Genomic DNA, 11,000 nt, shown 5'->3' with positions numbered 1-11,000 from the left:
TTTTGAGATCAGACTGAGCCACAAGACCAAAAAAAAAAAAAAAAAAAAAAAAAAACAAAACAAAACAAACCAACAACAAAAAAAAACCTCAACCAGAGCTTTAAAAAAGAACCACCTAAACTTTCAACATGTAAGTTTATTTTCTTAGAAAGTTTCAAGATGTTAAGAATATTCGGAACATTCCAGAGGCATCCAAAGAAATTCTACCCATGTCTTAATTCATTTAAGAAATAATTACCCATTAGACCTCCTGAGATGGGATCACCTATCCCTGTGCATGTGTTAATTTCATGAGAGCAGTGGAATTGTGCTGTTACCTCTCCCTTTCCTCCGCTTCACCCCCAGAAAAGGCTCAAAGTTTGCACAGGCTCTGAGTCTGCCTTCTTAGCCCCAGCGTCCCAGGGAATCCTAGGAGACAGCAGCGCTATGAAGCAGGATCACATTCATTCTCAGAGTCTTCCAAATACGTTGGATTTCAAAGGAGCTGATCGCAAATCAAAGTAAAGAGTCTTGGCTTTGCTCCCTGTCTGCTGTTTGTATATTTTATATTATGCATAGGCAGGAGGGGAGCATGGTGGGGCCTGCTGGTTATAACCACAATCAATCAATCCCAACCTATTTTCAGGACCTGCCAGCCATTGGGACAACTTCCAGAACTATCGGAGCCTTCTTTTCATTATTTAAAGACTGGCGAGAGAATGCAAAAATACGTAATGAAAGGGTCAGGCTGACCAAGTGACAAGGTAGCTTAAGTCTGAAGGCCCAGGCTGCCTTAAAGGCACTAGCATACTGGAGGCTATGCTGCCAGCCTGGGCCTCTGGGCATTGTTTTCACTCCAGGAGTCAGGCGGGGCACTGCTGGGCAGCAAGCACTTAGCTCTAGTCTAATGTATATGAGGCACCAAATGGGCCAAAGAGATGCTTCATTCAGCTTCTCTACCACATTTGATACCCCCATCTTCACTCTGAGCCAAATTTCCCACTTCTGGGGGAAGATGGTCCATGGCTTCCTTAGGCGGGCTATGTGCTGCAGCACAGTCAGGCAACAGAACTTGAACGCAAATGCTGACGCTTATCACCCCTGTGATCCAAACCTCTGTGAACCACCCTGCTCTTTCTTTAACCAAGTAAATAGTGATCAGTGCTGAGCCAGATGCCTATAGGCTGGGGTGCCAGCTGAAATCTGGCCAGTTACACTTGTATTTCAGATAAATACACACTTTCCTAAGTATAATTATGTCCCTCCCCAATAATTCATGGAGATTCTCTCTCTCTCTCTCTCTCTCTCTCTCTCTCTCTCTCTCTCTCTCTCTCTCTCTCTCTCTCTCTCTCTCTCACACACACACACACAAATTTTCTATTTACCTGAAGTTCAAATCTCCCTCTATTGGTCCTTCTTTTCACACACACTCTCTCTCTCCCTTCTCCTATTTTCTTCCTCTCTCCCTTGGACAAGGGCAGTACTGAAGACAGAACCTAGGACCTCATATATGCTAACTAGCAAGTGACAAGTGCTCTCTCTCGGACTGAACCACCACCAGCTTTGCCTGAAGCTCCAGATTGTCGTTTGCTTGCTCCTGCAACCCTGTGTAGGATCAGCAGTCCTGTTTATAAACACCTCCTTTGGACTAGGACTTTTTCAGTCCTGCTTTTTGATTTGCTGTTCACCCCCTCAGCCTGTTTTAGAGAGATAGGTGCACATTGCCAAGCTTGGGTTCTACTTAGGGGCTAGGGACTGGAACTCAGGTCATCTTCCTTGTCTCTCAGTCATTTTAGTTGATGAGCCATAATTCCAGCCCCAGGAATTGTTAAAACAAACAAACAAACAAACAAACACAAGACCCCACAGACAATCTCACTAGGTTCCTTTTGCAGCTGCTGTTGAGATCTATTGGACCACTAAATTCTGCCCCTGAATGGAAAGTCATGGGGTGCCTACAATGAAGGGGTGGTATGACAATGCTGGGTGGGGACAGTCAGCTCATTTAGTTAACTGGGTACCATCATTTCAAATTCTTGTGTGCCTGCATTCTCTAAGGAAATGAAGGCAGCTGGGCTGATTCAGAGCTTCTGGGGGTGGTTCTTTGCACCAAAAGCACCCGGGGGCTGTGTGCAATTGCAGGTGGAAGAAGTTCAATACTGTGCATTTCTAGTACATTCCCAGATGAGGAGACTGCTGCAGGCTTGGGCTGTCCATGTTACAGACAACTAAGTATGAACCAGCAGTCCCCCTTTAGCCACAGATTTTAAATTACCTGCAATCAATCACAATTGAAATATATTGAGTGGAAAATGCTAGAAATGAACAATTCATAAGCTTTGCATTTAATATTGTTATAATTGTAGTTTTACTATTAACTGTTGTTATCAGTCTTTTACTATGTCTGATAAATAAATTTTAGCCGAAGCTTATGTGTACAAGAAAAATATGTGTGTATGTGCACACACACACACACACACACACACACAATTCAGTAACACTTATAGTTTTAGGCATTCACAGACTATCTTGGCGTATATATGCCTTGAATAATGGGGGACCATTCTAATGTCAGGTGTAGTCAGAGCTGAGCTGATAGTCTAGACAATGAGATTGACATTCACTCGTCCATTCTCCATTGGTTTAGCTCTCTGAAATGTTATTTAAAGACTGTGAAGCAGGTGGAGCTTTTTTTTGCAACCGTGCTGTGTAACAATCACCCAAGCTTCCACACCTTATTACTGTAAACATCTATTTCATAACTCACACATATGAAGGTTGGCTAAAATTCAAAATGTGCTAGATTTGAGTTCAGGCTTTGGTTTAAGTTCACATTTGCCTCACACAGATTCATTCAGTCCAAGACTGATCCATGATGAAATAGCAACAGATGTTTGGTCTTCTTATAATAATAGATGAAAACCTCAAGATGGTTGGCAGATACTTAAAGCTTTCAACTTTTAACTGACATGCTACCACTTTCACCCACATTCTATTAGTCAAAGCAGTTCTCATGGCCAAATTCAAAGTCAGAAGATGAGTCCTTGGCCACTAGGGTAACAAGTCTACATTGCCATACATAATTTCTACTTGGGGGCTAGGAATGTTTTTTAAAGATTGCCTGTGGCTATAGAGATGGCTCATCAGATGAAGTGCCTGCTACACAAATGTGATGACCTGAGTTCACATTTGAGTTATATTCTGATGACATTAAACAGTGTTAGAGACAAGTGTCACATGAAGTTCCAGAGATACCCAATGAGATGAAACAGGTTCACAGCTTCTGAGAAACAGATTGTCATGAGAGGCAGAGGAGCAGATTCATGAAGGTGCCCGCAAGGAGATATAGAACCAACAGGCAGCAGAAATAAGGGATGGCAATGGCTTTTTGGTTGGGTGTCATCTATACTCCTATAACATACAACCAAGGGGCTTGAGACTGGGCCTGGCTGCATTCTAGAAACCAAGGCAGTGTGTAGGAGCAGCTGAGCTGGACTACAGCCATAAATTGTGGAATTGGGGTAAATTTGTTCTAAAAGTCCAAAGCAGAGAATAGAGGGGAACTGGTTTTTTATGTTATTGCTGTTATTGTTGTGAGGTGTGTGTGTGTGTGTGTGTGTGTGTGTGTGTGTGTGTGTGTGTGTGTGTGTGTGTGTGCACCTGCCTGTTTAGGGGCATGTTGAGGCCAGAGGTCGATATTGAATGACTTCCTCAATTGCCTGCCATCTTATTTTTTGAAACAAGGTGTCTCACTGAACCTGGAACTTGCCTGCCTGGGTAGCCTGGCCAATGAGTGCCTAGTTTTTGGGTTGTGGGATTGTGTTGCTACTCCTGGCTTACTACATGGGTGTTGGGGATCTGAACTCAGGTTTCCATGCATGAAGCAGCAGCACCTTCCTTACTGACACACACACACACACACACACACACACACACATACACACTCGGAAAAAAAAAAGAAAGAAAAAGAAGTAAATCTTTGGAGATTTGCGGACACATGGAACCTGAGATGGAGGAGTTTTCATTCTTCTGCACTGAACTTCATGTGACAGACCTACCTTCAAAATGGCATCAAGTTGCAGGACAGGAGAAGGGAAATGGAAGTAGGCAGGCTTTTTCAGGAGAGAGGCCATCCTGTTGGGGCATAGGGTGAGCAAGAGTTTGTTAGCAGACGGAGGTCACGTGGTGGAAAGGAGAGTAGAAAGAATTAGTGTAACAGCGTTGGTGACACCATAGTCCTCCCTTTTCCATAAAGTTCATATAGGTTCTTATCTTTTCCCCAACCCAAAAGCTTCCTCCTCTACTTCCTGACATCTTGCCTGGTGTTCTAGGCTGCCCTGCTGCTCACAGCGGTCTTTGTATTTCTGGGTCACTGGCATTTTATTGCCTCTGAGCTTCAAAGATATTCCCCCCCTCAAGTAATTAACACTGAAATTATGTGGTTTGATCCTGGGTTGATTAAAAACAAGACAGACAAGACGAGACAAAACAAAACAAAAAACTTTCCCAAGCAGTCTAACCTAGTGAACTTTCTGGGGACAGGGACCCAAAACCATCATCCCCAGTGCTAGGTTCCATTTTACTGTCTGCAGCCCCTGGCACTTACACTGTGTGGCTGAGCTGTCCTTCCAAGACACTGGACAGGCATTTAGGACAGGAGGAAAAGTCAGTTCCAAGGCCTAAGCAGTGAATGTGGCTACAGTGCTGGCAGAGTGTTCAACTTGGGCCAGGACTAGAAGGCAGTGCAGCTGGGGACTACAGCTCCAAGATGGGATTTTGCCAATGGCCTAGAGGTTTGGACTTGACCTTATAGGCAGTGATGACCATAAATGCCCTTAGAAATGGGCAATGGCAGCTTGCAAACTCACTCAGGTTTCCACTGGAAAGCCCTGCTGAAAATACCGGAGCCTGGAGCAAATCCGTCATCATCATCATCATCATCATCATCATCATCATCATTATTATTATTTTAATCGAGACATGGTGTCTCTGTATTGTTTTGGAGCCTGTCCCAAAACTAGCTCTGTAGACTAGGCTGGCCTCGAACTCATAGAGTTCCGCTGCTATTCAAGGCATGTGCCACCAAGTCTTGTTTGTTTGTTTGTTTTTAGATACAGGGGTTACGTACGATGTTTATCTCCTAAAGTGCCAGGCCATGAATGGACAGGCTGGTTTCAATTGACGGAGAGGGGTGCTAGGGAGGTGGCCACTGTGCACACACTTTAACTCTGACCCCAGCATCTATGTGAAAAGGTGGCTGTGGTGACAACACCTCAGGGCTGGGGAGGTGATGACAGCAAAATCTTTAGTCTAGCTGAATTGATGAGTGTCAGATCCCAGTGAAGGATCTTGTCCAAAACCCAAGGTGGATGGCTTCTAAGGAATGACACTGAGTTTATCCTCTGACTTTTACACACACACACACACACACACACACACACACACACACACACACACACCCCACACCACACCACACCACATCTGTAATGATCTCCTAGACTTTGTGGTGATGAGCATGCTGACACTGCTGAGTAATTGCATGAGGAGCATCTACCCTCTCCATCAGGACAGATGTTCATGTCCACCCAGCTTGAAATCCCCATTCTTATCCTTCCTACACCTTTGATAGGGACAATGGTATAAGAAATATTTCACTCTCCTCTTCATAATGCAATACCAGATCCACAAAATGAAAGGAGATAATTTATGGTGACTGAGATCTGTTTCCCATGGCAGAAATAGGGGAACACTGGGGTTGTAGAAAGCTGTTGAATAGGAAACCAAGTCCCAAAGGCTTCTCTGATTCAGCAGGGAAGGCCATATTCCTTCATTTTGCAAAATAAATAGAAAGCATATTTTAACCTATAATCTTTCCAGTTTTAGGCATTAGTGCTATTGTTTGAAAGTGTCCCACCCCAATTACCATACATTTAAATGTCTCTGTGATGATGTGAAGAGGGTGGCAAGATCCACCCAAACACATATGTTGGTAAAACTGGGACATGTGGGGTGTGTTATGATTTGGCTAGAAAAATGTTTGCAAAGGCTCATGTGTTATAGGCTTGGTTCATTCTCTCTCCTCCTCCTCTCTTGCCCTCTGTGGTATGTGTGTGGACATGTGTGCACATGCTCACCCAAGCAGTTATCTCCCTCAACTCCTTCTCTAAATTATTACTGCTGCTATTATTATTATTATTATTATTATTATTATTATTATTTGAGGTTGGGTCTCTCACTGAACCAAGAATGAATACTTTCAACTACATTGGTTGGTCAGCAGGCCTGTCTCCACATCCCAGGGCTGGGTTTACAGATATGTACCATCACATCTGTCTTTTATGTGGGTACATGGGATCTGGACTCAGGTCTACACGCTTGCATGGCAAGTACTTTACCCACTGAACCATCTCCTTAGCCTCATCTTATAATTTTGCAACAAGGTCTCTCTCACTGGGATTTGGGGCTCAACAATAAGGCTAAGCAGACTGGTCAGTGAGTTCCGGGGATCTACCAGTCTTTGCCACCCCAAATCTGGGATCAAGAACATGAGTGCTAGGAATAGAACTCAGATCTTTACACTCGCTAAAAAGGGCCTTTACTGATTGAGCTATGTCACCAACCTGAAGGCTTGGTTATTGACGCAATAGTGTTCAGAAGTGATTACATCTTGGGATATATTCTAAAGCTGAATGGGTTACTTGGAGGTAGGTTCTAGTTGGTGGAAGTGGGCCCCGGAGGTTTGTCCTGGAAGAATGTATCTTGTCATAGGTCTCTTCTTTCTCTTGTTCAGCTTTCCTGCTGCCATGGGGTGAGCATTTCTCCCCACTAACCCTCTCTACAGTGATATTCTGTATCACCTCGAGCTGAAAGCAATTATGCCAGTTGACTATGAACTCAAACCTTTGACACTGTGAGGCTAAATAAATCCTTCCTCCATGAAACTGTTTAAGCCGGGGTTTGTTTTGGTTTTGGTTTTTGCCACACTATCAAAAATGTGACTAATGCAGATGATCTTGAAGGTGGAGCTGTTGTGATAGCATTGATGGCTTTATGACAAGAGAAAGAGGGATCTGAATTGGCATACTTGGCTTATCCTGCCATTGATGCCTCTACCATATTGTGAGACCACAGGAAGGAACATCATGATCTTGGACATTTCAGGCCCCAGAACCATGGGCCAAATGCACTTCTATTTTTTATACATTACCTGGTTATTCAGTTACAGCAAAGAAAAAAAGACCGAGACAGTTGGCTGCCAGCTCACATTTATTTTGCAGTGCTGTGGACACCAGGCACAGAATATATGTCTGCCATTTGTAACTTCCTCTCACCCCATCTTCATTGGGTATAGTGCTCTTAGACGTGGGAGTGTCAACTTTCCCTAAATGACACCTTTAAGACAGCTATGCCTGTATGTCAGGCTTGTATCAAGGAACTGAAGACCAGGAGGGGTGTGAAGGTCACCATGGCAATTCTGCGACAAATGAAGGGGTTAGAGGGCCTAGGCTACTGGTTGGGATCTGTCCTTATTAGTGTCAGCCTGCACAAGCTAGAGTTACCTGGGAAGAGGAATCTTAATTGAGAAAATGCCTCCATCAGACCGGCCTCTAGGCAAGTGTGTTGGGGCATTTTATTAATTAATGATTGACATTGGAGGGCCCAGCTCACTGTGTGTAGTGACACCCCTGCTATGCAGGTGGTCCTGGGTTGTATAAGAAAGCAGACTGAGTAAGCCATAGGGAAAAAGCCAGTAAGCAGTGTTTCTCCATGGTCTCTGCTTCAGTCCCTGCCTCAACTTCTGCCTTGAGTTCCTGCTGCCACAACTTTCCTGCCCTGACTGTCCTTCATGATAGACTGCAAGCTGTACAGTCCCCTCCAAGGTTTGGTCATGGTGTTTATCACTCGATAGAAACTCGAAGGCAGGGTCTGTTCCTTTCCTTTGCAGCAATGTTGAAAACAGTGAAATCTAGACCAGCTAAGAGTGGCTGAACATTGGCTGACTTCTATGTCACTGGGAGATGTTGCCTCTGGTATCCATGCCTAAAGGACAGGCAGGGACCCAGGAGTTTCTGAAGGAAAAGGGGGCCGTGGGAAGGCTGAGCCACATAAGAAGGCTAATGTAGAAGGACAGATGATTGAGGTACTGGGGACCTAGCGTCCCCCTCCAAGAGCTCACACAGGATGCCCTTTCTTTCACTAGGTCTCATCTCTTCAAGTTTCAATAAATTCCCACTTGTCAGTAGGTTACCAAGCCATCTTTCACCACCCTCAAAATCTACAGCATTGACCCTTCCCACACGCTTCTGTGCCAAATCTAAACTGTAGCCAGCACATCTCTGGTCCTCATAAACAGAGGAACTGTTTTCCTTTTAGGAAAGGTGACAGATATGTCTGGGAGCACATCTCTGTTCTTTGGAAAGTCAGAGATCTGCAAAGGTCAAACCTAACCCTGCTCAGCTCTGGGAGTCCTTTCTCATGATTGCTCTGCAGACATTTCCCCCATAGCTGCCCAATTAATTTCCCAACAGCTCCAATCTTGATCAGCATCACACACCAACACTGAGTCAGGATCTAGCTCCCCCTTAATGTAGCCTTAACCCCCAGGGCCCAAATCTTAAGCACAGATCATCAGCTATCAGAGCTGGAGACCACTGAGTCCAGCCACTCGCATGTGCCAGACATTGTCCCTGCATGTGCCAGCCTTGACCACAACTATCTGCCTTTAGTCCTCACTCACCTCCATCTGAGACTTTCCACAGTGCTTTGGTTCATTGCCTTGCCAGTCTTGGGTACCCTTACTGGAAAATCAGGGTGGTCTTCTCAGCCCACAAAGAGAGGGAGAGCAGTGGCTACACTTGAGAACCCAAAGTCTACAGTGGACCAGCGAGACATATCACGCTCGCCAGAAACGTGGTAAGGGTGGCAGGCCCATGCACCCTCCCCCAACTCTACATCTGCGTATGACCCATGGCTTCAAGCATCTGCTGCTCCTACCTCCCCCCACCTTGATATAAAAGCACACCCATCATAGTATTTATAGAAGTAGTAAATAAAGAATAAAATAGCAAGTGAAAGTAGGTTTTGATTGCCTACGTGTTGGTAAAGCCCAGCTGGAATAATTAGATTCCTGCATGGAAAGCCGCCTCAGAAGCAGAGCCTTTTGTAGTGTGCGGAAACGGAATCCCTCCAGCCGCAGATAGAAATTTCTGCTTCTCTCGTTTGGCTCCAAGACCAAGAATTAAAATCTAAAACGAGATTCCAAGAGAACTAATTATTTGATCCCTCGAAATACACCAGCTAGCCGTTTTCCAATCTCACAGACAAAGCTGCTGAATGAAGGGCAGGCTACTGTCCCCTTGGGCATCTGGCCTCTTTCCGGGAGGGAGGTGCCTCCTTATCCAGTGGGTGGGAAGGGAGTCAGCCTCATCTGTCAGACCTCTGGACACAGCCCCAGGTCACAGAAAGCCTGTGTGTTTAGGCAAAATTAGGCACCAGGTGAATTTGATTTCTGGTCCTAGTATCAAGAGGCTGTGACTAATTTTATATTCCACGACTGTTTTTTTTTTTTTCCTTCTTTTTAATAAATGAAAAGTCGAACCTTCCCAACCCCAGCAGCCCACGCCCGCTCTCGAGTAAGGGTTTCCCTTTCCCAAGATGACAGCTCCCTTTGCAGACAATGTCCCTCACTCATCTGTCACTCACACTTCTCCTTAAGGGAGCTGTGGCACGAAGCCAGCTTAGAAAGGTGTCCTGCTTCAGTTTCCGGCTTCACAGACACTAGGCTTGCTGATTCTTTGTGGCTGCCTAGAGACTTGTTTCCTGCACGTGCCCCCCCCCCACTCGCCCAGTGTGGCAACACTAAACACTAGTTAGCAAAATCCTTTGGCTTTAGTGACTGTGATGGAAAGATGGAACAAAGGCTACAACAATTAAGATCTATGCTTTGGGGAGCTGATCCCATGAGGCCATGAGGCAAATTTCCAGAAAACACCCTTTCACTGTTTTTTGACAGTTTTCTCTTACTTTGATTCGTGATCTACCAAGGAGACATCTGACAGAATTTCTGAGCTTTTTTTTAAAAATAGGAACACTGAGGGTGAAGGGATTCCCAGTCATTCACATTTTCGTGCAAATTAGCCCAGCAAAATTGCTTATTTCAGAATACTTTTTTTGTATCCCACTATGCTGAGAAAGTGAGGTTTAGTGTCAGAAAATTCTAGCACTACTTTACTTTGGAAAGGGAAGTCTTGAACAAAGTCACAATTGAGATGAAAAGGAGAGCTTTAAATTGGGTAAGTGAATGTCCAAAGACCAATGTCCTGTCCTATGACTTTCCACTCCCACCATTTTTCTAGCATTCAGATATGGCTCTGGTAGACTTTGGTGATTTGTCCACAGCGAATGACCATGATTTTAAACATGTTCTTCATGGGAGATACTTGTTCTTCTTTCTGAAAAAACTCATCTCTTTTTTCTTTTCCCAGTTAGTGAAAATAAGTTTGACATTCAAAAAACGCAAAATGACACCATGTGTGTGGTAATGCAAAAATCAAGTGTTCTTCCTAAAGTAAGATGTGTGGGCCCAGGGATCAAATCAAGTAAGGCTCTCAGTAAAATGGGTCTAGGAAGACAAACATAAGGGGTCACTGTCAAGGGCTTTGTCATTGTGGTCCTTCAAATTCTCTGACACCCCCTGTTTTCACCCCTACACTACAAGAGCTTTCTGAGACCTGACTTCAGAAGTATTCCAAACCCCATGGGGGACTTCTGTGCAAATCTCACTCCAATGACAGCCAAGACCAGCAATGGAAAGAATGCAGTAGGAATGTCGAGGGCAGAGTTCTGTGCTCTAATGGTATCAGGACAGAGGGCAGGTCAAGGAGGAAATAAGACTTCATGTTACCCAGCACTTTGAACCATAGTTGCCTGGTAGAAGTGGTGATGGTCACACATTGATTTGGAGAATGCTGGATGGTCAACGGAGATGGCTCAGCAGGCAAAGCCCTTGCCCTACAAGCATA

This window comes from Phodopus roborovskii, unplaced genomic scaffold, assembly GCF_943737965.1.
Source record: "Phodopus roborovskii unplaced genomic scaffold, PHOROB, whole genome shotgun sequence".
NCBI classification, from domain to species: Eukaryota; Metazoa; Chordata; class Mammalia; order Rodentia; family Cricetidae; genus Phodopus; species Phodopus roborovskii.
Note: the sequence above shows the minus strand (reverse complement) of the source record.